At 43.9% G+C, this 27,398-nt stretch overlaps 1 pseudogene; it reads right to left on the bottom strand.

Moving 5' to 3' along the window:
- Positions 1–23,079, bottom strand: part of LOC144752845 (zinc finger protein RFP-like) — a 106,024-nt pseudogene extending 82,945 nt beyond the window's left edge.
- Between the last annotated feature and the right edge of the window lie 4,319 nt (positions 23,080–27,398).

Raw genomic sequence — 27,398 nt, 5'->3', positions numbered from 1 at the left:
CGTTTTCACATGTATCTAGCGTTTGTATAGTTTGTTGTATATAGTGTTAACATTTGATATATAGCCATTTGCAACTTATGGTGTTTATTTTATATATCTGCTAGCAATCATAGCTCGTATGTAGTTTTGTTGGTCGCACATGACGTAGTATTAATCACCGCCATTGAATTTACAGATCTCTTGATAAAGGCGCTGGCTTGCGCCGAAATGCATTGGGAGGCCATGGGAGGCCAGAGATTTGCCAATTAAATCTATGTCATCAGACTGTTAACCTTTCGACCAAGACATTAGATGTGAATTAACATTTTGGATGTCGTTATGAACCATGGATTATAAATAAATGAAACTATTCCAATGAAGAAGTTATAAACCATTTCTTGAAATTCTTGCTGGTTATCAGCATATACTTGTGCCCAGGTACACAAGTTGATTAAGAACTTGTTCTCATTTGTTCATAGTACTTCTCACCCCGGAGTAGAGGGTGTTCCTGGAGCTCAGTTATCCTTTCAAAACTTAACAGCATCTTGCAGTGCTCGAACTATTTAATTTCTTGAAATTCTTTTAGGACATTGCGGACAGGGAGTTGTTCTCTGGGAAACTGGTTGGATAGACTTTTGGTTATAGGTGGCGCGGTCGGTTTGGGAAAGAGTTTATGACTGTCATTTATTTTGTCTGTAAATAAAGTGGAGAGGACATTGACCCATTCCTGAGACTCAATGAGTGGGGGTTGGCAGGATGAGGGGTTGGTCAATTATTTTACTATTGAGTACAGTTCTCTATGCGAATCCCCTGCCTGGCTAATCCTGTTTCTGAGGTAGACTTTTTTTGCTGAGGCTATCTCGTTCATGTAAACTTTATGTAAGACTTTATACTGTTGTTTGTCCGTTATATTTTTTGTTTTCCACCATTGTCGTTCGGCTGCCCTGGCAGCCTGTTTAGCTATTTTTAGATTAGGGTGAACCAGGGGGAAAGTTTATTAGGGCACCCTATTTCGGAGCTATGATGTCTAAGGCAGTGGTGATGGCCCGGTCTAAATCGGCAGCCGCCTTATTGGGGTGGGTGGACTGTGTGATTAGGGGGGGAACAAAGTGAGTAGAGAACGAATCAAGGTTGATCTTATTCCAGGATCGGCTCATTTTCACTTCCTTTCTAAGGTGGGGTTGAGTGAGGTTTACGAAGATGCTGAACTTGATTATGAGGTGATCTGACCATATGACGGGAAACAGCTCATTGATCTGGATTTTCTGAGAGTTTGTAAATATAAGATCCAGAGTGTGTCGCGCGTTATGTGTGGGGCCGGTCTCTAATATTGTTAGACCTAGTGAGTCAATACTAGTAATCAGATCGTTAGTATAAGGGTCATGTGTGAGCTCTGCGTGATGGTTGAAGTCCCCTAATAGGAGGAAATTGCCGCACGCCAAAATATGTGGAGCTATAATTTCCATAAGCTGTGCGGTAACATTAGTTTTGTTGCCAGGAGGTCTATAGATGAGAGCTCTTTCTATGACTTCTTATTTGATAGGTCTAGGGAAAAAAGAAGTATTTCACCCCAGTTTGCTGTATGGGTGTCGATAATATGAATTTTGATGTCTGACTTATGAATAATTGCTGTGCCTCCTCCACTCTTGCCAGTCCTGTCCAGTCTGGAGATATTGTATTCAGAGGGAAGGGCAACAGCTATATCAGGGGTAGAAGAATCTTGGAGCCATGTTTCCGTGATAAAGAAAAAGTTGGGTTTCTCTAAATCTAACAATGCCCAAATTTCAAGTGAGTGTTTGGGAAGCGAACGGGCGCTGCCATATAGACAGTAGAACTGTTTGAGTGGCTGTGAAGGGAGCTTATTATATCTACATTTGTCATTCTCGCATGGCTTTATTATGTGACTGTTGGATGGTGAGGGGGCTACCGCATTGGAGCTATCTGCCTGTAGAGGGTGGTGGGCAGTATTTAGGGAGAGGAGCTCCAGTCTAGTATATCTCAAAATGGCCATGTGAATCAAAAGATGGTTTGGAACGTACAGGGGGGCTGGCGCCTGGCGAAGGTCACGCACAGACGGGCGCAGACGGGCTTGCCTTTGGCACGCCGCTGGTGCGCCGCTGCGCGCGTCCGCTCAGCACACTCGTTTATATTACAGAGTGGGCGGGACCGCAAGCAGCAGTGCATGGAGTGCTAACCGGTGTTTCCAACCGGAAGTGAGTCTGGTTAGTGTTTTGGCCCCTCCGTACAATCGGCACAGAACAGCCGTGACGGACCAGGGGGACACCAAGTGACAGGTAAGCAGGATTTTAGCAAAGAATATTTTAAAAATGCAATGAAATCAAATTACATGCAGCGAAAATGTAGAGCGAGTAGTTAAAAGCCTGACAGGTCAAAAGCTACCTTCTGAAGTTGTCTGAGGTCTCACTAGGGTCTTGGTTTCTGATTGGTTACTGGTTCATGTTTATGAATGTCCAGGATCAATCTTGCAGCTGCATTCTGCATCCATTGGAGTGTAAGTAGGAGCTGTGCCTGGAGTCCCACGTATAGGGCGTTTCCGTAGGCCAATCGCGATATGGCCAATGCAGTGACCAAAGTTTTTAAAGTATCCATAGGGATAAACGGACGGATCTTCCTAATAATTTTTAAAATACCCCAGAAGGTGGAAGTAAGCTTGTTGATTTGACCTTCAAATGTCAGTCTTTGGTCAAATATTACCCTTAGGTTCCTAACCTTTGTGACCGGACCGGCAATTCAACCAGCCACCATCTTGGGGAGCAGAAGGAGGTGTTAGACCCTAGTAGCAAGACCTTTGTCTTGTCACCATTCAATTTAAGGCAATTATTCTGCATCCAAGTATTAATCTGTAGCATGCAGATATTAAAGCGTTCAGTTATCTCCTCGATGTTGTTTGATATTGAGACCACCACCTGGGTATCATCGGCATATGATATAACTGAAAAGCTGCATTGCCTTATGATTACTGCCAGCGGGGCCACATAAATATTAAAGAGAGTGGGACTCAGGGATGAACCCTGAGGCACCCCACATGGCAGCTTGAACGATTTGAAAGCCATCCCATCCATTTCTACCGAAAATGTTCTCTTCGTTAAAAATGATGTCAGTAAATTGATCGCACTGTCTTGAAATCCCAATTCCCTAATCTACCAATCAAGATTTCGTGGTTGACCATGTCGAAGGCCGCCGACAGATCTAACAAAATCATGGCGGCTATTTCCTTCAACCAGTGTTCTTCTTAATTCTTCTACTGCCATCACCATGGCGGTCTCGGTTCCATGCCCCTCTCTGAAACCGTACTGTGAATGATCTAGAAGATCTCCTTCGAAGATAAAAGATGTGATCTGCCTATTAATCAGTTTTTCCATCATCTTACCGTAAAAGGGAATCCTAGATATTGGCCGATAACTGTTAGGTACTGTAGGGTCCAGGCTAGCTTTATTTAGCAAAGGCTGAACCAAAGCTATTTTCCATGACTCTGGGAAAGTGCCTGACTGTATTATTTCTAGGAAGACTATTCTAATTTGCTCACTGATCAACTCTGGAAACATATGGAAGATTTTAGGCGGGCAAGGGTCTGACGGAGCTCCTGCCTTTGTTGTCTTTACTACTTGGATGATCTGATCCTCTGTAGGTGGGAGAAAGATAAAAATTGTGTCAGGGGTTGATGGATATATCCCTGGCATTTTTATTTCCGCGGATAGATTTTTACTATCTCTAAAAGCTTTATATACTGACTCCACTTTGTTGGTGAAAAATTCTCCTAGAATATTGCAGAATTCCGGGTTCTCTATCTTCTGTAGATTCCCTGGAAGTTTAGCTAGTTTTTTCACTGTAATAAACAGCTCCTTGGTGGTATTTTTTGCTTCCAGGATTTTCTGAGTAAAATATTTACTTTTTTCCTCGACAATCATTTTTTTGTAGTCTGATAAAGTATGTGCATATTCTATTTTCCTTGCCTCCGCATAATCAGTTCTCCATTTCCTTTCATATCTTCTACGTACTTTTTTCTGTTCTCTAAACCGTGAACCAGGGTTCTGATGGCCTTTTCCTTTTTGATCGTAGACTCTTTTTGGGGACTGCTGTGTCTACTGCTGTTTTAATCCAGGAGTTTAATTTATTAACCATAACATTGGCATCTAATTCCAGTTTCGGTTTTGTTGTAATTAGTTGAGGCTGAAAGTTTGAAGTATTGATTTTACTCCAGTCCTGATATACTGCTGTGACCTGGGTTTTTATTGGTGTCATTTGTTGCCAGGTATCCCATATCATAAATTTAATGGCTTGATGATCTGACCATGTCACCGGGATAACTTCCGACACTTCTACCCTGGTGTTGGAAGTAAAGATTCCATCCAGTGTATGCCCTGCAGTATGTGTCTCTTGTCTAACAATCTGCCTCAGGGAAAAACTAGCCATTGCATCGATAAATGCTGTAATGTTGATATAATCTTCCCTTTCCAGGTGATAGTTAAAATCTCCTAAAACTGTGTAATCTGAACCGTTTATACTATCTTCCAGAAAAGGGCTAATATTTTCCATCAACGGAGTTCGCGCTTTTGGTGGGCGATATAAGAGAAGCCCTTTAAACGTGTAATTATTTTTGATTTTAATCTAAAAGGGCAATGTTTCACAATCCTGTGAACCAGATTGATTGATAGGTTACTTTTATTTGATTTATACAAAAAAATCATAAAAGGGTGGAACTTACCACCATGCGATCAACATTTACATCTTTAAAACTGCACAAATAAGCAACGAATCGATTAAAAAAACGAAAAATAAAAGATGAACATAGCAACATGAGATTACACAAGCTTTACAAAGAATATTCTGGGAGGAGACTAAAACTTAGGAAAGTGGTTTAAATTAAGTCACGTTGCGCTTTTTTGACTCAAATTTAAAAATAATTACACTATACTAGGGAATGAAGAAGAAGGTGTCCATTGTGTAAAAGTAAAAATAAATAAATAAAAAAAATTAGAGAAAGTCCATGACCGACTATGGCCAGGGATATTACCCTGAGTCCTCTTTCGTTGGTGCCTTATTTTCCAGCTCTTGAGCGGCGTACTTCAGAAATGTTATAGTATTACAGGATAATTGGATCCAAGACCCGCTGAGGCATTTAATAACAGCCGCCCTGCAAGTTCTCACCTGAGCGTCTCTTAAGAGGGGTAACAGAAGTGTTCTCCTTAGTTCCTGGAGTGCCGGGCATATACATATTAAGTGCAGAAGTGACTCTACGCCATTGCCACAGAGGCGACAATCAGATGTTGGCCACGTCCGTAGCCATTTAGGGGTGAGGTCTTTACTCGAAAAGCAGACCAGCCTTAGCAAACTTAGTTTCCTTTTGTAATTGTCCCTGAAGCAGTCTTGCAAATATGGGTGGGGTTTCAGATAGATGTATGATGACAGAACCATCCAGGCGTGGCTTTTACCAACCACGGCCGCTTTGTCCAGTAGTAATGACACTTGTTTGATTGCTTTGTTAGTTATCTGTTTAAAAGCAGTATAAGTAATGGATAAAAGCCAGGATTCTTCCAGTCCTAACGCATGAAGTGCTTGCCTGGGGGACTTATATGTGGAATTATGGCGGCCTGCCTGTTTTTCAACTTCTAGCCAGCACAGGTGAGCCAGGGAATGGTCTTCTGCGTCCCTCATTCGCCAATAGTATTTGGCAGTGTCTTGCCGGAAACTGATTTGTAAGACCATATTCCAACCGTATCTGGGCTTGGGAAATGTGACGTGGAATTGAAAAAAGGTTTTTGAACAGACTGGATTGGGCAAGATTTAGGACTGAGGAGTCCCGGGGTGCCATTATCTCAGAGCCGTATGTAAGCGATCGTAGAAATTTGGCAGCTACAATCTTTAAAATATGGCCGGTGGAATTTCCGCATAACTATTTTTGGACGGTTTTAAAGGCAAATTGGAGTTGCTTGGCTTTCGATTTCCCCTGTTCCAAATGCTGTTTGAACCTTAACTTATGGTCCAGTAAAATGCCCAAGTATTTGTATTGGTCTACCTGAGTTAGTATGGTGGAATTTATCTTCTAAGCAAATTTATTTCTCTTCTTGCGTGGACCAGAGAAACATAAGATGTTTGTTTTCTTAAGATTTATTGATAATTGTGCATTCGAGAGATACTTACTTACTTACTTACAATTTCCCAAGTCACGCCTGAAGCAGCAGCAGGTGCTAGCACCAAATGGCCTCCAAGGCTAGACAATGTACATGGTGAGGGACAAGTATTGCCAATTACTCTAAAAGAGCTACATCAAGCATCTTTAAGTGTAACAGAACTCACAGATTGCTGAAGAATTCCGAACAGCTGGCAAAACAGGAGGCTCGAGCAAAAAACGAATCACAGCAAAACAGATATTCCTTCAGGCCTCTGCTCCGACCCATTCAATAGAGCACCTCAAAGTGAACATTACCACAACACCAACCAACCCTATCACCCTCTGATTCAGATGTCGAGAACCCGTGACCCTGCCAATTGTTCCTCCAACCCATTCGAGCTCAATCAGCTGGTTTTTCACTCCTGAATATCAATCATAGGGGGCTCACAACATTTTAAACAGGGGCAATATTATTATTCTGCTGCAATGGATCCATGAGTTACAACATATAAAATTGGCTGACATTTTGGCGATCGAGTTCTTAGAACCAAAAAGAAAGTACGAACCAGAACCCACTGATTGCTTTCTCTCACATGGGTGGAAATCATTCTGGCAAATTCTACAATCTTTAAAGGCTAGGGCATAAAATTCGAGAATGTGAGGTCCAAAGGATATCCAAAAGTGCTCTCGTACCAGAATATTCCTCCGACGCAATCCATACCAAAAGGCGCAATAAAAAATAACTGCCATATTAACTCACGATTTCTTAGAATAAGCCCTTGGCTGCAGAAAAGCAACATGGAAAAGACTGAGACAAACCACTCCAACTGGAGCTGGTTATCAACTTGTTGAAAATTAGTACGTTTTGGTGAACATTATCTGCGCCATCTTGCCTCTTCCCCTGATGCCACACTTTTGTCGTGCGCGCCCGCCATTTTAAGATGCCCCGATCAGAACGAACCCTTTTGCATGCCGCTGGCCCCTGACATAGCCCTTTGCCTTCGCTAAGCCTGCACGCTGACCACCCCCTGCTTGCACCTGCCTTGAGTCATAAACCCCTCTTCGGCGCTGCTCTGCCCCAGGCCTTCATCCTGTTCCCAGCGCGACACCTCCCTGCTTCCCTTTCATGATCTCCGGCCCTTAGATGCAAACCCCCTTTTTCCCCGTGTGCCCGTTTTGTCTTCCCCGTTCCCAGGCCGACACCCAGCTCTGCCGATACCATCTTTGCCCCTCCCCGTACAATAGAAAGCTTCCCCCATCAAAGAATCCCCGGGTTGATCAAAGCCCCCACCCCATGAGATCCGATCAAACCCCCCACATTCCGTGAATCGGCGGATTATCCAGCTGCGCGATGCTCATCACCTGTTGTGACTAGGGTGGGGACTTCAACTGTAAATGTGTGTGGGAACGGGCCCAAAGGGGAGTTCCGAGAATGTCTTTTCCGTACATCAAAGCTTTAACATGTATGTGTAATCTACAATAAAGTCATAAATGTGTGTATAAGAGGCCAGGCCTCAGGAATACAGTTAGAGCACCTCAGAACGATACCTTCTGTCCGTTTCGTTGTGTTCTCCTCCGGAGAGAATAAAAAACCTTGTTTCCTGCTTTCCAGTCTCCAGCGCCTGCCTCTTCATTGATTTAAATAACTAGAGGGTCACAGAGGCAATACCGCCGGGCAAATATCGATTGTCCCCGACCCGATTGAACTTTTTACAATTGGCGCCCAACGTGGGGCCCATCAGCGACTCGTGGATCCAGTGGGAGAGGTCCCGACGACAGAGTGAACGACTGCAACGATCGGGAGAGCTCTTGCCCAATAGACCCTCGTCTGGCAGCCGATCATCCGAACTTCACTAGTTCCGAACAGACCTCTCTCGAGTGATCTACGGTCCTGACTGGGAACCATCAGGAGTGCCGTGAGAAATACGAGAAAAAGAGGACGATCGGGCGCTGGATTCGGAAGACAAGAAACTGTCCACATGGTCCGGGTAAGGTCGTGTTGCCACGACAAGTTGCGAAAAAATTTGTTTGATTGCTTGATTGTTCAAAAATACTAGTATTGCTCTTTTTATTTTTATTTTTTTTATTTGGAGATTCACTGTCTGCAAACAGAGAAACAACAGGCTCTCTCTCTTTGCAAGCAGTGGAGGATAGGTAGGGTAGCAGCCGTGCTTGTTTTCTTTCTCCCCCACTTAATAATTGCTTGAAACTGAACTGTTGTTCGCAAAAATATTGTTTCCTGGAGATTCCCTGTCTGCAAACAGGGAAGTGACCACCCTTTTTGCAGATAGTGAAAAGGGTAGGTAACGCAGATCTTTGCGGACCTACTCATTCTCCCCATTGTTATTTATTGGTCTTTTGGTTTTTTGGTCCATGAGGTATTCACTGTCTGCAAACAACGTAGAATAGAAATATTCTGTCTAGTCTTTGCACCTAGTGATAAGATAGGCAGTGCTGACTTTTTTAGTCCCTCGTTACGAGCCGTCATGTCTGTCTTCTCCCCACTGATAAATAGCCTGTTTAGCCCGGACCGGGTGTTAGAGGTGGACCATATAGCTCCACTAGAAGGCACCCCTAATAAGGACATGTTCATAAACTATGGGTTAGTCACCATAGCTTATAATAAATTATGGCACAGGTATACCGAAGAGAGTCAAGACAAACAGTGGCCACTGGCAGGATCCTTTGACCTTGATAAAATAGAAACGTTAGAAATAGCCCTTCGAAATAATAAGACAACGCCGATTATGCTCGACAGTCTCGGTATGTGGCGCAGAGAGGCTACGAAACGACAGAGAAAAGACGAGGATAAACCAAGTAGGGAAATATACCGACAGGACAACCCCAGGACACCGCTACCCACAACTTATCCCCCGACACTATGCAAAGGACGACCAGACTTAGGGTCAGACCAATGCGCTTTTTGTAGGTATGTCGGACACTGGAAAGCCCAATGCCCGACTCTACTGAGCGTGAGTAAAGGCAAAGGGCCGACAAGAACGACAGACCGACAGTACGAGAAAAGGCGCGAGACAAAGAAGAACCCGACTTACATAAACAGACCAGACAGAACCACCACGTTTGATTATGCCCGATGGCACAGATTTCGCCAGGAAAATCTCAGCGGCATGCTCACGTTCTCCTAGGTCGGGCAATGTCAAGACGGGAACCCAGCCTCGTTTAAAAATTCACAGACGGAAAGAGATAATTATGACCAATAACTGTTTTTATATTTGTCTTGGGTCTTTGTATGTCGTACTTGTACTGTCCCCCGTCTGAGTTTGTGTGTATGTAATGTGCAAATCTGCGTCATCCCTCTACACGTGTTTCCGTGTTACTCGACCTCTGTTAGCAGAAACTTAGCATAAAAGCAACCTGGAAAGAAAGAAATGGTGAAACAAAATCCGTAGACCATTAATGAACTTGAACTTTTAATTTAACACAACAAACAAGGAATAATAACGATAAACTGTAGAAAATGAAAGTCAAACAGAACATTCGCCCCCCCCCCCATTCTGGAACCTTCCAAAGTAGGGCAGGGTTACGGCTACGCCCAACCAACGGCAACCCATATAAGGCGAGCCCGGCCGCCAACTCTTGGTCAGGAAATCTTAACGTATGGGGGAGCCGGAGGAGAGGCAGGAGCCCGCAGCCTGGGCATTTGCAGGTAGTCCCGCCACATGTCTCCTTGGCCGGCCGCAACGGGCCTGGAAAGACTAAGGTAGTCCCGCCACATGTCCAGAGGAGAACGAGGCACCTCTTCCTTTTCTCTTCCGTCACAGCCGCAGCAGTCCTGGACGGCGGGATGTCCTGCACGTACCTCCACAACAATTTGTCCAAGTTGGGCTGGGAGGGAGAGGCGACGCGGACGAGCCTCTCCCACCTCCACCGGTAGGAGGTTTCCCAGCCCCCAGCCCGACGCCGAACACCCCCAGTCAGGCGATGGTGCCAATACTTCCACAGCACCGAACGTACAATGGTGGCACCCCAGTACTTGCGCAGCACCGAACGTACAATGGTGGCACCCCAGTACTTGCGCAGCACCGAACGTACAATGGTGGCACTTGGGGAACACCGGATGTGGAGAGGCCTTCATGCGGGGCGATGAAAAGGAGCGGCATGGAGTACACCGGGAGAAGGAGACGAGGCGAACGAGTCTCCCTTGCCCCCAGGTGGGGGCATCACAGCCGCACCCCAGCCGAACGTCCCGCTTTCACAAAACAGGGACCTCTTCCTTTCACTCCGAAGGGTCTTTTCCACTCTTGCAAACTCGACGAGAGTGGCCCCGGTAGGGCCTCAAAATGGCGTCTGGGTCCGCTGGAAGGTGGGCCCCGACCACTAGAGTAACTTTGGCCAGCCATATAACTCGAACATTTGCCCCTTGGAGCACGAGCCCCCATCTCCGACAGCATCTCCGCAGCCTTGAAGATCATACAAAGGTCCCCGGCGGAACCTTCGGCCTTTGCAGGTTTCCGGTAAGGGACGGCTGCCTTGATCGCCAACGAAACAAACATGACATTGCCACACCTTCTATTAGCGTGAATTCTAGAACTGCCGAAAAGGACTCTGGTCCAAACTGCCAGTAATGAGAAACATTTCCCCTGATGCTGCTTCCGGACTGAGCCGGCCCCGCCCAAAATGGCGCTGGTATCAATCGGAACTTACGAACACCTCGTGGTGTTCCTTCGCACTAATATAAACTTGATGTTCTGAGATTTTATATGATCCTTTGTACACTTGGCTAGAAAAGACAAGGAGAACTCACTCGACGAACAGTATGAAAGAATCCCCATTACAAATGTTGATTACAAATGTACAATGTATTATATTTTTATAACTGATGTAAACCCCATTTACGACGCACACGTACGGTATGCATATAGGAAATCTGATTACAACTGTTATGATTATGCTTCTAAAATTATGAAAATATATGCCCCCGAACCCCCAGCCAATTAATAGACGTTTTAGTCTCTTACAAATGAATGAGTAAAACTTTCCGATGTTTTTATTGCTGCAAGCGAAACCCCCCACTGTATGCACTTTAGCCATTGCCACGACCGGCCAAATACGACCGCACCCTCATAATCCATATGCTGAAATGATTTTGCAAAATAAAGTCTTTGAAACTATGGACGGGTATTGCATGCTTTATTCTAAAAAAATATGGGATGGGTGGGAAAGTTCTTTTTTGTGCACCCTACTCTGCTCTCTCTTTAAGGTTAAAAGAAGATGGTTGCCCAGCCCTGGAGGACGGATCGGATCGACAACACGACACTCCGCCTTCAAGGTACGCGTCTGACTCATGAACTCTCGCGTAGAGGAAGACCTTGACTTCCAAGGATGGGTAAAACGAATGGTGTAAATGAGGGAATGTAAAAGGAGGGTGAAATGAAATAATGTAAATATTATAAAGTACAACGTTCCAAAGTAGCAGGGACCCAAGAACCGAAGAACCTTAGAACGCCACAGCGTTGAAAGAGGTTTAAGGACCCCGATAGTGAGATACATCCTTTGACTAGATACCTCGCACTAGGCACCTCTGGTTTCCTTTTTATGTTTCCCCGCACACGCCCTACATGAACACACTACCCCCCCCCCCGACTCCAGAAACCATATCCCCGGGGACCCTGCCCCAAGGAGGAAAGACGAGTAAGAGGTAAGTAAAGGACTTATGAATCCATGTATTTGAATGCGCGCGAATGCTGTCTCCCCCACCCCCCCCTTTTTTCCTCCCTCTGCAGGTTACATCAGAGATTACAGCCGAGGTGTGGCGAAGATCTGAAGCCTTGCCACGTCTAATACACGAAGCGGACTAGCGCCGCAAGGTGGTGTCTAAGCACGCCTGCAGACTACTCACGTACCGAACAAACCCGAAAAATTAGCACAACCTGATAAAAAAAAGTGATCACCCTTAAACCAGACCGGACGAATGAACCCATGTCACGTATGATGCGAGACTATGAGGGAATGTGTGTGTGTGACTGAGGCGTTGACCCAACTGGTCAAAGGACCGAGAATGCGAGAAAGTGCGACAAAATGGTACCTCCTTTCTTCTTTCCTTTTTTTCTCAAAGCATGTCCCCTCTACCCTGTCTAATGCTCGAACTGCATGATTACAAGATCCTAACGCAGACCCGTGAATGCCCTTTACTGTGTAATGCACTAAATAGCCTTTCTTGAATACACTGCCACCCTCTCTGTTGCACGTGTACTATTTAGCCTGCCGTTGCACTCTCTCTCTCTCTCTCTCTCTCTCTCTCTCTCTCTCTCTCTCTCTCTCTCTCTCTCTCTCTCTCTATTTCTGCACTCCCACTCTTCCGAGTGGTTAGCCCCGAAATTGGCAGATTGCCACCCCTAGCACACCACCTAATTGGCTTCAAATACCGTCAGTATTTGCACAAACACTTGTCTTTAATACAATCACCCTGAGGCCGCGTCATTACCTCTCCTTTTCCGCTAGAAGTCAATGAACCCAGGTTGGGCCGTAAGGGAAAGGACAGGTAAAACGACAGAGGTTCCCTAATCTGACCCGAAAATAAGGGAACTACATGTCAACGGCTCCTATAGTATAAGACAAGGACCTCAGAATACGCGACCCTCCCCTCCCCGAATTGTCGCAATACCCAAACCGGAAAAATGACCACCCCCGTTGCCTCCCCTGTATATGTCCCTGGTTGTTTCCCATAAAACCCCTGTCCTTCCTAATTAAGTAATCGGGCTGTAAAAGGTTACGTAGGACCCAGAATGATGTTTTACAAGGTTAACAGACTAGTTCAAGGTAAAGAAATCATCGAAATGAACCCCGCAGTAGTTGCAAAACAGGATGCACCGATAGAAAGGAAATGTTTAGCCATGTTCGTCTCTCAGCAAAATACCTGTGTAGTACCATGTTGACGACTCACTGCACCCTTTTGTAAATGTAAAACTCTAGAGAACGGCATATCTTCGCCAGATTTGTCTCACAAGGGTGGGTTACCATCAGATGAACTGCCATGCCTGTAATAAATAATTATGAAGGAAAGTCATAGTAAATCCAACAGAACCCGTCACCGGTCATTCATATGCCAGTTGTGAACACTAAAATAACGGGCATTTTTCATTCTTTGCCTGGAGCTGGGAGAGAAATAGACTTTTTGATTATCTTCATCTGCAAATTTTCTAAAGACTGTCTTTTCAAACTTGTTTAAGGGTACTGCTGTTGGAGGAGAAAAGGACCGGATGTGGGAGCACGAGGCCCGACTGCAGACTAAGGAACACCTGCGACATTAGCCAAGGCGAGACCACGACAGAAAAGAGCTGCAGGACGAGGCACTGTTTTCGACAGCATGAAAAGAAAGGGTCGACCTGATGCCCCTGCTCGACGTCCAGTGCCTGTCGACAAGTCCCCGCTCTCTGAATTCCGTCACACGCCCGCCTATTTGAAGTCTCTCGTTCCCCTAGTTTGTTCCCAATTTGGCCTTGCTCCATCCCCCTTTTTCCTCTGACCTACCCTATGGACTGTTTTGAACGCTCTTCTTCCATCCGAACTTTCTGACAATCACCTCAAAGGACACAGGGCGAAAAGGACCTTTCCGACCAGAAACACGAGGAAAGGGTCGTGCCCTGCAACGCAGAACTTAGAACAGAGCTGGACTTGTAGCTCCACCGCCGGTGCTCAACAGCGCCAACGAAAGACCACAAAGAACAATGAGAACTCGTAAAACTTCGAACATTTGACATCCTCAATCACCGTTTTTTTATGCCTCATTTCTCTCCCAGCCGCCATTGTATTGATCCTGCTCCAATCCGAATCTGAAATATGTATTAACCTGCCAGTTCACGTTATGATATGTACTTGCTGCTCGCCGTTTTTGTATTACATTCCTATGACTTTCCTGCTGAACAAGTTTATCAAAGTTTATCAAATAGGCCCGCCTCCTGAAAACTAGAAAAGTTAAAATGTATCGTTTACAACTCTTTTTATCTAGGGTTCCTACCATTTTCCTTCTCATGCCCACCACAATAGAACCGAGTAGAAAATGAACCAGCAAGATGTCTTGAATATGTTAAAGGGAGGACTGTTGAAAATTAGTACGTTTTGGTGAACATTATCTGCGCCATCTTGCCTCTTCCCCTGATGCCACACTTTTGTCGTGCGCGCCCGCCATTTTAAGATGCCCCGATCAGAACGAACCCTTTTGCATGCCGCTGGCCCCTGACATAGCCCTTTGCCTTCGCTAAGCCTGCACGCTGACCACCCCCTGCTTGCACCTGCCTTGAGTCATAAACCCCTCTTCGGCGCTGCTCTGCCCCAGGCCTTCATCCTGTTCCCAGCGCGACACCTCCCTGCTTCCCTTTCATGATCTCCGGCCCTTAGATGCAAACCCCCTTTTTCCCCGTGTGCCCGTTTTGTCTTCCCCGTTCCCAGGCCGACACCCAGCTCTGCCGATACCATCTTTGCCCCTCCCCGTACAATAGAAAGCTTCCCCCATCAAAGAATCCCCGGGTTGATCAAAGCCCCCACCCCATGAGATCCGATCAAACCCCCCACATTCCGTGAATCGGCGGATTATCCAGCTGCGCGATGCTCATCACCTGTTGTGACTAGGGTGGGGACTTCAACTGTAAATGTGTGTGGGAACGGGCCCAAAGGGGAGTTCCGAGAATGTCTTTTCCGTACATCAAAGCTTTAACATGTATGTGTAATCTACAATAAAGTCATAAATGTGTGTATAAGAGGCCAGGCCTCAGGAATACAGTTAGAGCACCTCAGAACGATACCTTCTGTCCGTTTCGTTGTGTTCTCCTCCGGAGAGAATAAAAAACCTTGTTTCCTGCTTTCCAGTCTCCAGCGCCTGCCTCTTCATTGATTTAAATAACTAGAGGGTCACAGAGGCAATACCGCCGGGCAAATATCGATTGTCCCCGACCCGATTGAACTTTTTACAAACTGCTCTTCAGGCAAGAAGCATTCTGCAACAAAGCAATCTCACCCATGTCGGTCAGTGTCTGCGCAGGGACAGCCTCAGTCTGCGCTCCTGGAACACACATAGGCTTATGCAAAAACTAGAAAATGACAAATCTGCACCTTTTTAGAAGGATCTCGATCTCCTTATGCTCCAAGAAACTTGGGCTCAATCAACTGTCCTCTGACAGGCTATGTCGAGTTTCAGAAACTAGCCAGCAAAGCCAACAGGTATTGTCGCCCAATGGATGGCCTTACTATTTATATATCTACATCACTGCTCCATACGGCGAAAGACATTGAAAGTACATTGGGCTCAAGAAATCCATCTTAGCATTTTTCACCATACTGAAGTTCACCGTTCTCTTGCTCCTGATGATTAACATCTAGATAAAAGCAACCAAGTCTAGGAAGAAGGAGACACTGAGAAATCTAGTATCAATTCTAACTGACCTCAAATTAAAATTTCCATCAGAAAACATCTGGCTAGAGCAACAGGCTGCAAGGTTAAAGGCCTGGATATTGAGTACAACCTCCCAGCTCAAAACTTACCATCTGCTACTCATCAGAATAAACCAGCAGCATTTTTTCTAAATGAGTGTGACTCCCTAGGTCTCAAGGCTCCTCAATGGACGTTTCAGCTGCAACATACCTGCCAGGTGGACAAGAGCTGCGGTACAATCTATTTCCAATATGAACTTTAGCCTCAGTGCTGTGGGACTCTTCACAAATACATCGAAGACAGAGATCCAGGCTAGGTGTTGAACGAAGTGTAAGCCCTTTTTTTTAGGTTTTTTCCAGATTATGCAACTTTTGAAAAAATATTTCTCCCCAACTGGCTCCGCTTCAATGCCTGCACTGGCAGCCCTCTACAGAACCAAGCTAAGGGGGGTAGAAAACAGGTACAGACTTTTGCGGAACCAAAGGGAATGTTCTACAGCAACAAGCTATTTAGATATAATTTCTCAAGAAACACATTGCACTTTCTCAGAGCTTGAGTGCAGAGAATTTTGCTGCAGGGTAATAAGGCATTAAGAATTTTAAAAGAATGTAATTTTTATCCCGCTGCAAGGCCTATTCTACAGCAAGAACCTTACATATGACACGTGCTGGTCAAAAAGTGTGGCTCCATCCGAATGGATGAGGCACGTTAAGTCCTCGTTGCAGAGATAGATCAATCTGTGTTCTAGGACAGAACAAAGTCCTCTTAGCTCCAGAAGCAGGAAAGGCAGACTGTGAATGAATGCACTATCATCTCAGATCTATTAATAAACATGACAAATTGGTGACCCTGTGGTAATACAGGGTGGCACTATAATGACTTATATTAACCCGTTGTGTGTGGCACCAGCTAGTACTGTGGGATCCTAAAACAATGGTCATGCCGGTACAAATTCAACCAGGCGACAACCTTACTTGTAGCATGCAGATTACAGATTTGTATTGTATTTAGAGCTCTCAGTAGGTTACTGCATTTGTTACGAAGATCCTTTAGTTACTGGCAGTTAATAAGTTAACATCCTTCTAAAATAGCACAGTGAGCAATGAACGTGCATCAAGGTGCTGTATGCAAACTGTATGTAAGGCATGGCTTTGGTCCTTTTTCCCTCAAGCTTTCATTATTCCAAGGGTGCTAAAAAATGGTTAATTTGGGTAATAATGAAGTCTTATCAGCACATGCAACCACTCCATTATGTTTTAAAGCCAGCCTTTGTTTTTCTCCTGACCGCGTACTCTAACAGTATAGAGGATATGTGACTCCTACACCTTGTAACACTGATTACTTTATGTAGGAACCTCGTGTACATTGATTTACACACTTGGACGATTCATTGTTGATGTATAAAATGTTTGTCTGTAGTAAAGTAATGTGATACCCTACATTAGGATTAATAGTGCTATAAAGAATTTAATACAAAAATTACTTAGTGAGTGGTATTTACATCATTGGAGTAATTACTCATACAGACATACATTGGACATTCTTGCAGGGCCCCCCTCATGTAAAGTCCCTTGTAGATGATGAGTATAAAGCAGCCGTGATTAACAAGGACCCCCTGGGTAATACTCTATAAGACTCCTAGGGCAGGGTAAACAACCTGTGTGCGAAAATTCCTAGGCAGTCAAGGAATTACAATTAAACTAAACAAGTGGGAAACCAAATCAGGGACAATTGAAAAGGTATATGGGTGATAAAAACTCGCTATGTTTTAATAGAAACACAATTACAGTTCATTGAACAACACATACAATGTGCAATAACGATTAAAATTAAACAGCTGAATGCTAAAAAAATATCACAGTAAAAAAGTTACATTAAAAACAATGACCATATCAATTTATAAACAAGAACACCAATCAAGGGTGTCCAAAACACAGTAATACAGTACTCGACGCGCGTTTCGGCGACTTAACGCCTTCTTCAGGAGCCACAAAGACAATTTAACAGAGACCAGGGATTTGCTCGGTCAATGCTCAAGAGTTTATAAATCTTTAGACCAGTTTATATCTGCAGAGTGATGTCTCTGGACATAGATGCGTCTTATCTGGTTCTGACACAGGTCGATGTTCACAACGTGTGGTAAAAGTGATAAAATTCCGTGTTGATAATATATGTCGAGTTACGGACGTGCGGTTTGGTTAGCACCCATGGAAATAAGTCGTGCTTGACAGGTTAAATTCTTAAGCGTCGCGCCTGGAGGTAGCATAAAAAATTAGCCTAATTACTCGGAATGCTGTAGGATATTTTCAGCGGCTATATAATTCGCCGTAATGCTGCTGGTGAACCGGATTTCGGCTTCGGACAGAATTTAAGGTGTCCGAGGCGGTCGGATCTTCCGCGTAGTTTGATGTACCCGGTATCTGCGCACTCGGACGCGCGAACGTTGCAGCTGGACTGGATGTGCAATGATAATCCTTGCTACCTCCAGGCGCGACGCTTAAGAATTTAACCTGTCAAGCACGACTTATTTCCATGGGTGCTAACCAAACCGCACGTCCGTAACTCGACATATATTATCAACACGGAATTTTATCACTTTTACCACACGTTGTGAACATCGACCTGTGTCAGAACCAGATAAGACGCATCTATGTCCAGAGACATCACTCTGCAGATATAAACTGGTCTAAAGATTTATAAACTCTTGAGCATTGACCGAGCAAATCCCTGGTCTCTGTTAAATTGTCTTTGTGGCTCCTGAAGAAGGCGTTAAGTCGCCGAAACGCGCGTCGAGTACTGTATTACTGTGTTTTGGACACCCTTGATTGGTGTTCTTGTTTATAAATTGATATGGTCATTGTTTTTAATGTAACTTTTTTACTGTGATATTTTTTTAGCATTCAGCTGTTTAATTTTAATCGTTATTGCACATTGTATGTGTTGTTCAATGAACTGTAATTGTGTTTCTATTAAAACATAGCGAGTTTTTATCACCCATATACCTTTTCAATTGTCCCTGATTTGGTTTCCCACTTGTTTAGTTTAATTGTAATTCCTTGACTGCCTAGGAATTTTCGCACACACGAGTATAAAGCAGCTGCACAGGCTCATGAGATTGCCCAGGCTAGCAGTGGCATGACAGCGGCGCCCAAATGATGAAGTGGAATCGATTGGGGTGGAATGAGTGGGGTGATGACAGTGTCACCAGAGCTGAGAGAGTGTTCAATGTTGAGGGGAGGATGTTGCAGAAAGGTCTGGGAAATTGGGTCTTTTAGATCCCAAGTTAACACATCGGTGTCATGCCAAGACTGGGAGCTTTACTCTAGTTTTTGCTGCAGCACGAAGCCAACAACACTAGTACTCTATCACTTTCAGTGCCTGATTATGTGGTCATGGCGGAGGATTCTGGAGTGGAATAGAGTAGAATAGTTTATTGTTTCAGTTAATTAAAACCATAACAATACATTTTATAAAATCAGGCACTACAAATAAAACTCTTAGTGTTTATCTACATTCTGTTTCTCTGAATCATAAAACTTTCAGTTTCCAGTGCAAGTATTTTTAAAATGTAGTCATTTTAACATACACAATGTACAATTTTAAAGCTGATTAAAAGCATTTGTTGGGCCATGTGAAGTGTTCCTCCCAATGTTCTAGTGTTGTTCTGTGTTATGTTCGGGAGAGCCCTCTACCACAAAGTCGACCGTCCTATTTCCCTTTCCTGAGCAGGGCACAGGGTTACATTTCAGTGCATGTGTATGAGCCAGAAGGAACTTTATTAATAGGCAATTCAATGGAGTGTCAATAGGGTTTAGGGTCGCCATGATCGCCGATCTTCATGTTCTTATACCTCTGGAGTTCATGTATTTTTTTAGAAAGATGCCTTGTGCATGGGATAAATTCGGACAAATGTCCTCCTTGCTGCTCCCACATAGTCTGCAGTCTTTGGACCCGTCATGGACCCAGGTTGGCTGGTCCATGGTAGATGGAAATTTACCCAAACGTAAATTAGCTGTAATTTTCTGTGGACCGGAAATGTAATTGTTAAGTATAGAGCTGGAGTGAGTGATTTATAGTTGGATATTACCACCCAAGCATGTTTTCTCACGCTAAAAGTGGTTTTATAAGCTAGAAGCGAATGGAATTTTGCTGATTTTTTTATGGCTTGCTTAAAGGCGGGGTAGGGCAAATTGGTTTCCCAGAGGTCTCTTGTGCAGGTGTCTGTTAAAGCTTTATTTAGGAATTGGTTGTATGGGGACTTTGCGTCATTTTCTATTTCGTCCCACAAGGCCTTGTTCAGTTCCGAGGCTGCTGTATTCTGTTTCAAACTGTACCAATGCTTGAAAGTTGCATACTTTCTTCCCAGCGTTTCATTTAGTACTCCAAATTCTAATCTGGTCTGCGCTGGTGAGGCACCCCGATCAATTTGGAAGACTGATTTATAGATGGCCATCTGTACTTTGTTCAGCAGGTCCGCATCTTTCCCATAGAGGGCTGTGCTGCCATATGATAGCGTAGGAAGCATTTTGGCTTTTATTGTTGCCAGTAAGGGTTTGTATGATGGCCCCTTGAGCTTTTTTGTTAGGGACCTGAAGGCAAACAATAAAACATTTGCTCTCTGGGAGATGTAGGCTTTTTGCTGCTGGTGATTGTGCCAATTATCAAAATAAAAGCCCAAGTACTTAAAATTAGGCACTGCTTCTATCTTTTTTCCCTCCAATTGGGTATGTTGATTGACTGTCCGTCGTCTAGTGATGAGCATTGTTTTGCTTTTTGTGGTGTTTATCTCCAAGTTGTTATTGGTTATAAATTCCGCAAATCCCTCAAGTGACCTTTGAAGGCCGATCTTGGTTAGACTCATCAATACGACGTCTTCCGCGTAAGATAGGTGGGTTAGAGGTAAGGTGCCTAATTTGGGTGGATGGGATGTAATCTTTTTGAGGCTTGGCTCGAGGTCTGCCATAAAAAGATTGAAGAGATGAGGGGCCATTACACAGCCTTGCTTGAGCCCTTTACTGGTTTTGATCTTTCTTGATAGCCGTGCTCCGTCCCCAGTTTTATTTCCATCCATGTGTTGGAGTATAGGAGCAGTATTCCTCTGAGTGTTTTGTCCGGGATATTCCAGCTGTGCAATTTCCCCCATAGGATATTTTGGTCTACGCTGTCCAAGGCCGCTTTTAGGTCAATGAAACAGAGATGCAACTGCTGTTTGCTATGGATATATTTGTCGGCTAACAGTGAGAGTGATAAGATGTTTGTCATTGTCCCGCTCACTTTCCTAAAGCCTGTTTGATTAGGCGGGATTCATTTTGTGCTATTGGACCAGCTAATCAGATCTTCAAGGAGTAATGATACATAATACTTCGCGTCTACGTCCAAGAGAGCTATCAGTCTGTAACTTGCTGGAGATGTTCTGTCTCCTCCTTTGAAGAGCGGTGAGATTATTGAGCCTTGCCAGCTTGAGGGAATTTGATTTTCTCTCTCTTCCTCATCAAATAGTTTTTTTAATCTTCCACTCCAGAAATCAGGGTTAGATTTAAAAACTATTGGGGGGATGCAGTTTGGGCCTGGGGCTCCACTGCCACGGCTCTTCCTAAGTATTCTTCTTTTGTCTTCCTCACTGAAGCCTGGGTGTCCGAGCGAGTCTGCTATCGCATAGCTCTCTGTTGAGAGTGCCTCTTCTAGGTAATGCAATGCTGACCGTTGACCCATATCTGGGGGTTGAGCTGTACTACTTTCTTCATTCGGGTATGCGACATCTGTGCAGGGCATTACATGTCGACCACAGGTTAGGGAGCTATTTGTTCTTCGTGTGGCCTTCTTGTTGTTAGTTTGTTGTTCAACGCATGCCTTGGACAGGTCTTGCGTTCTCTGCCCCCATTCTAGATATTTCGGGGATGCGATTCTGGAGTGGAGAGCAAAGAAGGGAATTGGTCAGTGCAAGTGACTGTCACTTTTCTGGCCTCTTCCTGACATTTTAACTGAAGGGTGTGAGCCCGTCATCTTACTGTAGTGACCCTCGCAGCTGTCAAATAAGACTTTTTTCCTATCAGGTTTTAAGTTTTTACTCAGTCACTTCATACTTAAGTACAATAGTTAGTAGTCTGCCACAATGTTTATTTTTATTGTTGTCCCATACTGTCATAAATGCCTTCTAAAAAGAACGCTTTTGTTCAAAGATCTTCATGTAAATCGATATAATGGAAAGCTTGCAAGACAAGTCCTACAGGAATTACTTTAACACAAGGGTTGTGTCAAAAAACATATATCATTGTCATGCATGCCAACATTTTAGAAGAGTAAAGTGGAAGAATTTTAAAAAATTACCGGGAGCCAATTTCAGGAAGAAGACAGCCAAAAGAAACAAAATGTTGGCTTAAAAAATGGGGGGTCTCTCGTCTGAATCAGGTATATTGGCGTTTATGTATTGTGTGGTGTTACTTCTGCAAGATCCATTCTGTGTTATTTATTTGGAGCCACACTGCTGAAATAGCTTGGATGTTCCAGTTCTTAGAATTAATTTAGACTGATTTTATAATCTGCTCTTGTAGATTCATGAATGCCAGATTGAGTGTGGATTTGTGCTTGCAAAAGTGCCAATTAAAAGATTACAGTGGGCATTGGTCTTCAAAATTAGTGTTGTTAATATATTTTGTGCATGAATGCAGGCATTCATTGGAGTCTATTGTACCTTCTCTAATTAGATGTATACTGAATATACATTAGATTTATCCTTAAAATGTTTCTGAACGCTATTTGTGCATAACTTGAGAGTTGCAACTTTGGGCTGGTTTTTGGGCAGATTCTGCTCTGTGTTGAGTTGAATTTGGGGTTATACTTGGACAGCTTTGGGCTGCAGACGGGTCTCAAAATCTTGCAACACTGTCTTTGAACCCTATGGGCATTGCGCACCTGACTACGTTCCCAGCAGTGCCTCACAAATGGCTTCTACCCTTGGGACAGTGAGTCATAGTCATGCAGTACAGAGTGTACAGTAAAAGAACTGCGGTCCCAGCACTGACTCACACGATACCTCGCACCTTTGGTCACACACAGTCAAGCTCTACAGACTTTTCGGTAAAAGAGCCTCACACATACCTTATACTCTTGGGCAGCCTCCTCTACAGGAACGACGGTGTGAGCCCGGTGGTCCCTGGACCGGTCACACACCACACAGATGGGCTCCTGGTCATCCTCACAGAAGAGCTGCAGTCGCTGCTGGTGTTTCTCGCACATGATCTCCTTTGGCTTCAGGGAAGGGAGGTGAAGTTTTAACATGTCCACAAGGTTTCCAGCTGCTTGTTAGGCTGGAAGTTTCTCTCTGGAGATGTGGCTCTGCACTAGGGACAGGTGAAGCTTGTGTTTATCTCCTGCCAGCACCTTGAGATGCAGGACTGGCAGAAGTTGTGCCCACAGTCTATTTATTTATGCTCACCGGATTCTTGAAATATTCCAAACAAATCAAACAAGTGACTTCGTCCTCCAGATTCTGTGACGGGGCTGCTGCCGTCTTGTAAAGTGTAAGTATTCTTAATCCTCTTCTTCCTGACACTCCCTCTGCTGAGCGTATCCATCCCATCAGCCAGAGGTTGAAGTGCAACAAAGCAGGATCATCAGCTGGGGTTGAAGTCCAGCAAAGAAAAGATACAGCCCTGCTTCTTAGGTGTGGCCTAGAGACAGCTTTAGTTGTTTCTCAATTCTCATGCAATTAAAAGAAACATTAAGTCTGCTTGTGCAGGTGTAAGGCAGATTCCTCCAAATAAAAGGAGTAAAAATATAACCCAGTATGGTGCTTAGGACGCCAGTTTGGCACTGAGGTCCACTATATATATATTCTAGGGGGAGTTGTGCACATGTGATCAGTCTAAGTGATGTCACTCAAAGTGCCTTACAACTAATAGCTGCAGTGGGCTGACACACTGAAACATGCTGAATGCTCCCATTGGCAGAAGCAGGATATGAATGACATTTGAACAGCCCAATGAAAGAAGAGGGCTGCTCCAAAGCTCCTCTATGGAATGTGCATGAATTTAATTGTTAATTATTAAGTTGTATTACATTAGGCTGGACAAACCTAAAAATACTTGAATGCTCACACAATCGGGCCTAATCACAAGCTGCAATTTGTAGTATGTGAATCTGACTACAGTAATACTACTCACATACTACAATATGCTATTCGCTAGTCTATGGAAGGAGACCACCGACTCCCCTATCTTTTCTGCGCAGAGATTTCCCTCCAGGTAAGCCTATATTTTAGTAGTAAATGTGGGAGGGGGAGTGGATGCAAAATGGGGAAAACTTACTGCAAAATGGGAGAGTGTAATAATTATAAAGAATAAGATGAATCTTATTATAACTGTATCCAAGTTCCAGGTTTATTTTTAGTAATCAAGAATTGATGTGCAGGATTAAGTATGGGCGAATTTTGCGGATCCGCGGTCCACGAATTCACGCAAAATGGCAAAAAAATCCACGAGTTCGCGGATTTTCCAGCGAAACCGTGGATTTTTCTACCATTTGCAATAATGTGACACGTGTACCCTAGTGTGTGTGTAGCAGGGCCAAACGGGCAGGGCTTCTATGCGAGGTCACATGCTTCTTGTCTATAAAGGGTCAGAGACCGATCAGAGCAGCAGATGAGGAGAAAGCAGCCTCCTGGTCACAGGAAGTACACTGGGATTGCGCTCGAGAAACTAGTGGATGCAGAGACCTCCATCAAGGATTACAGCTCATTGTAGACGGTACATCTGGGGAGAAAGCACACCTGCCTAGCCTCGACCGTGCTCACTAGTTATTTGGGCTGATTATAATGCGTTAATGAATTTGAGCTTCAACTCGGGCACCTGCTTTAATTATATCTGTAAGTGCTTCCTGTTGAGGTTTAATTTTTGTGACAGGATTATCGTGCCAGAGTGAATCCTGCCTGCATATGTATCCACAAAGATGCAACCGTGTTATGCCATACCTCTATTCAACTGGAGTATTTTCTACTGGCTAATCAGTAAGTGCCACCTCGCTGGGTAAATGTATAGTGCTTTTCCTACACTACAGCTGCGTACAGGGGCCAGAAGAGTTGTCTCCAGTGACCACGTGTGTCTGTAAGTTTGCCACTGCGCCCATATGCGCCGAGTTCCCTCGAGTGCACTGTCTATCACAATGGGGGAAAGGGCGGGAAGACGTTGCATACCCTAATGTGTGTGGTGCGGGGCCAAACGGACGGGGCTTCTATGCGAGTTCACATCCCTCTGGTTTATCAAGGGTCAGAGGTCGATGAGAGCAGCAGATGAGGAGAAAGCAGCCTCCTGGTCACAGGAAGAACACGGGGATTGCGCTCGAGAAACTCGTGGATGCTAAGACCTCCATCAAGGATTACAGCTAATTGTAGACGGTAGATCTGGGGAGAAAGCACACGTGCATAGCCTCGACTGTGCTCACTAGTTTTTTGGGCTGATTATAATGCGTTACTGAATTTGAGCTTCAACTCGGGCATGCAAAAAAAAGAAAATCTAGCCGCGCCCGCGAGCAGATGTTTCGGCAAATTCGTGAGATTCGCAGATCGCGAAATTGCCAAAAATCCACGAGCGTAGCAGTTTTTGCGCCCACCCTTATGCAGGATACAAGCAAGGATGTAATTCAGTAACGTTTAAAATGAAGCCCCACCGGGAGAAGCTGCCCTGCTGCTCAGCCTCAGATATAAATGACAATAGAATCAAACATACACAAAAGGAACTCTAGGTGACATCATAGATACAGGCTGAGCATCTTAGAACAAACACAGAAGAAGGACAGAGAGGGAGGAAAAGCAGGATGTAACAGAAAATGATAAATGCATCACTCGAAGGCACCATATTTTAAGCTCACTTCACACCGGGACTCGATACTTGCCCCGGTTGAGGTGTGAATCTTAGCACTTCACAGGAAAAGAAAAACATGTACATCAAAGCATCAGTGCAGACGCTTGCAACAGCATACAAAATATCCCGATACACCACAGAAAAGTGCTGGAAGTTGCAAAGTTGATCCAAGCAGTGTCAAATTAGTTCAGAAAAGTTCTCAGGTTCAAGGCCGAATTCAGATAGCAGGTGGCAACTTAAACATCCAACATTTAGGCATACTTTAACATGTCCCAAGCTCATACCAACCCTCAACTTACTACTGGCTGTCAGATGTTGTAGACACCGGTGGGGCAATCAAGTGGTTGGCATGAAGTTCAGGTAGTTCCTTGTAATTTCTTTTGCAGTGTCTTTTTGATCACGCGTGGTTTCTTCCTTAAATCGTGGCCAGTGTAATAATCATAAAGAATAAGATGAATCTTGTTGTAACTGTATCCAAGTTCCCGGTTCATTTTTAGTAATCGAGAATTGATGTGCAGGATACAAGCAAGGATGTAATTCAGTAAAGTCTTAAATGAAGCCCCACCTGGAGCAGCTGCCCTGCTGCTCAGCCTCAGATATAACTGACAATAGAATCAAACATACACAAAAGGAACTCTAGGTGACATCATAGATACAAGCTGAGCATCTTAGAACAAACACCGAAGAAGGACAGAGAGGGAGGAAAAGCAGGATGTAACAGAGGAGTTTAGAAAAGATAATCAGATGTTTAGGAAGGGACGGCTACTACAAACCCCTCCCACAAAAGAGTAAGTTCATTGCTATTCACATACTGTACCTCTAAAGGAACCAAAACTCTAATGCTCTCAAACCAGTAGCATATGTATTCGAGCCCTGTAAGTCAAATATCAGACATGCCCAGTCTGAGTTACTCCAACACACTAGAGTAGAAAATAATCAAGACTGGGACTTAAAATAGCATCCAATATGAAACAATGTTAAACACAAAAACAAACACACTTACAAACACACAAACGCATACATATATATATATACTAACTTATTTTATTTTAAAATTGAATAATTTAACAATAATATTAATTTAAACTTTTATACTGTTGCAGAAAAAGAAAAACTATAATAATTGTACACAACTTATAGTAACAAACTGTAATATATTTTAGATACAAATAAAATGGTACTCTGGTAGAAATGTTTTTGAATGATTCTTTAAAAAGTATTACACATAAATCCAATACATATATTTCCTTAATTCCTACTTCCCTGCTAAATTCAGGAACAACCTCCCCTTTTACCCACAGACTTCCACCTCTTTTCTGGAATTCTGGAAAGGTCTCAAGACCTGACTGTTCAACTGAACCCATCCAAAGCAGCATGACCTGCAGCCCCAGGATACCCTTGCGGATGACTAGCTGCTCTTTATAAATCCTGATTGATATTAAAATGTTTGCATATTATTTATAAAGAATACTAAACTTTAATGTTTTTCTATATACTTTCCCAAAAAGAGATCTCTGCCATGGTCGAGGAGATCTCCACCTATGTGTAAAAAATTACTTGTAGCAAAATGACACTCCTAAATCCTGTTATAGGAGACTCCACCAGGGTGTGGAGATATTCAGGCTCTGATGTACATTTTGGCAGAGAGGATACTTAGTTGCAACTATGATGGAGTATTCTCTCCATGAAACTCTTGGGTTGCCCACCTGATTTAAGACTGGGTGGACCAACATTATGTTAATGATGAAGATAGCTCTAGCTTCATCACTAACATACTCTTCCAATGGCTCCAATTGAGTACATGCTATAAGAGGTAAACCAATTCGATAATCCGCCCAAATTTGAGTGTGTGGTCAGAGTTTTTTTTTTGGCTGTACATAATTACCAGGTAAAACATTGCAGTGGGGGACAGTGATTTTTTTTAAAATGACTCCCACACCATGGGAGGAAACTCCCATGGGGTGAGGCCATTAGTTTTACATTTTTGTGAGTTTGTTTCTGAAAAATGTAAGTATTTGGAAAAGATTGACAGATGGCTCTG

Source organism: Lissotriton helveticus, chromosome 5_1, assembly GCF_964261635.1.
Source record: "Lissotriton helveticus chromosome 5_1, aLisHel1.1, whole genome shotgun sequence".
Taxonomy (NCBI): domain Eukaryota; kingdom Metazoa; phylum Chordata; class Amphibia; order Caudata; family Salamandridae; genus Lissotriton; species Lissotriton helveticus.
Note: the sequence above shows the minus strand (reverse complement) of the source record. Positions and strands in the feature narration are given on the sequence as shown.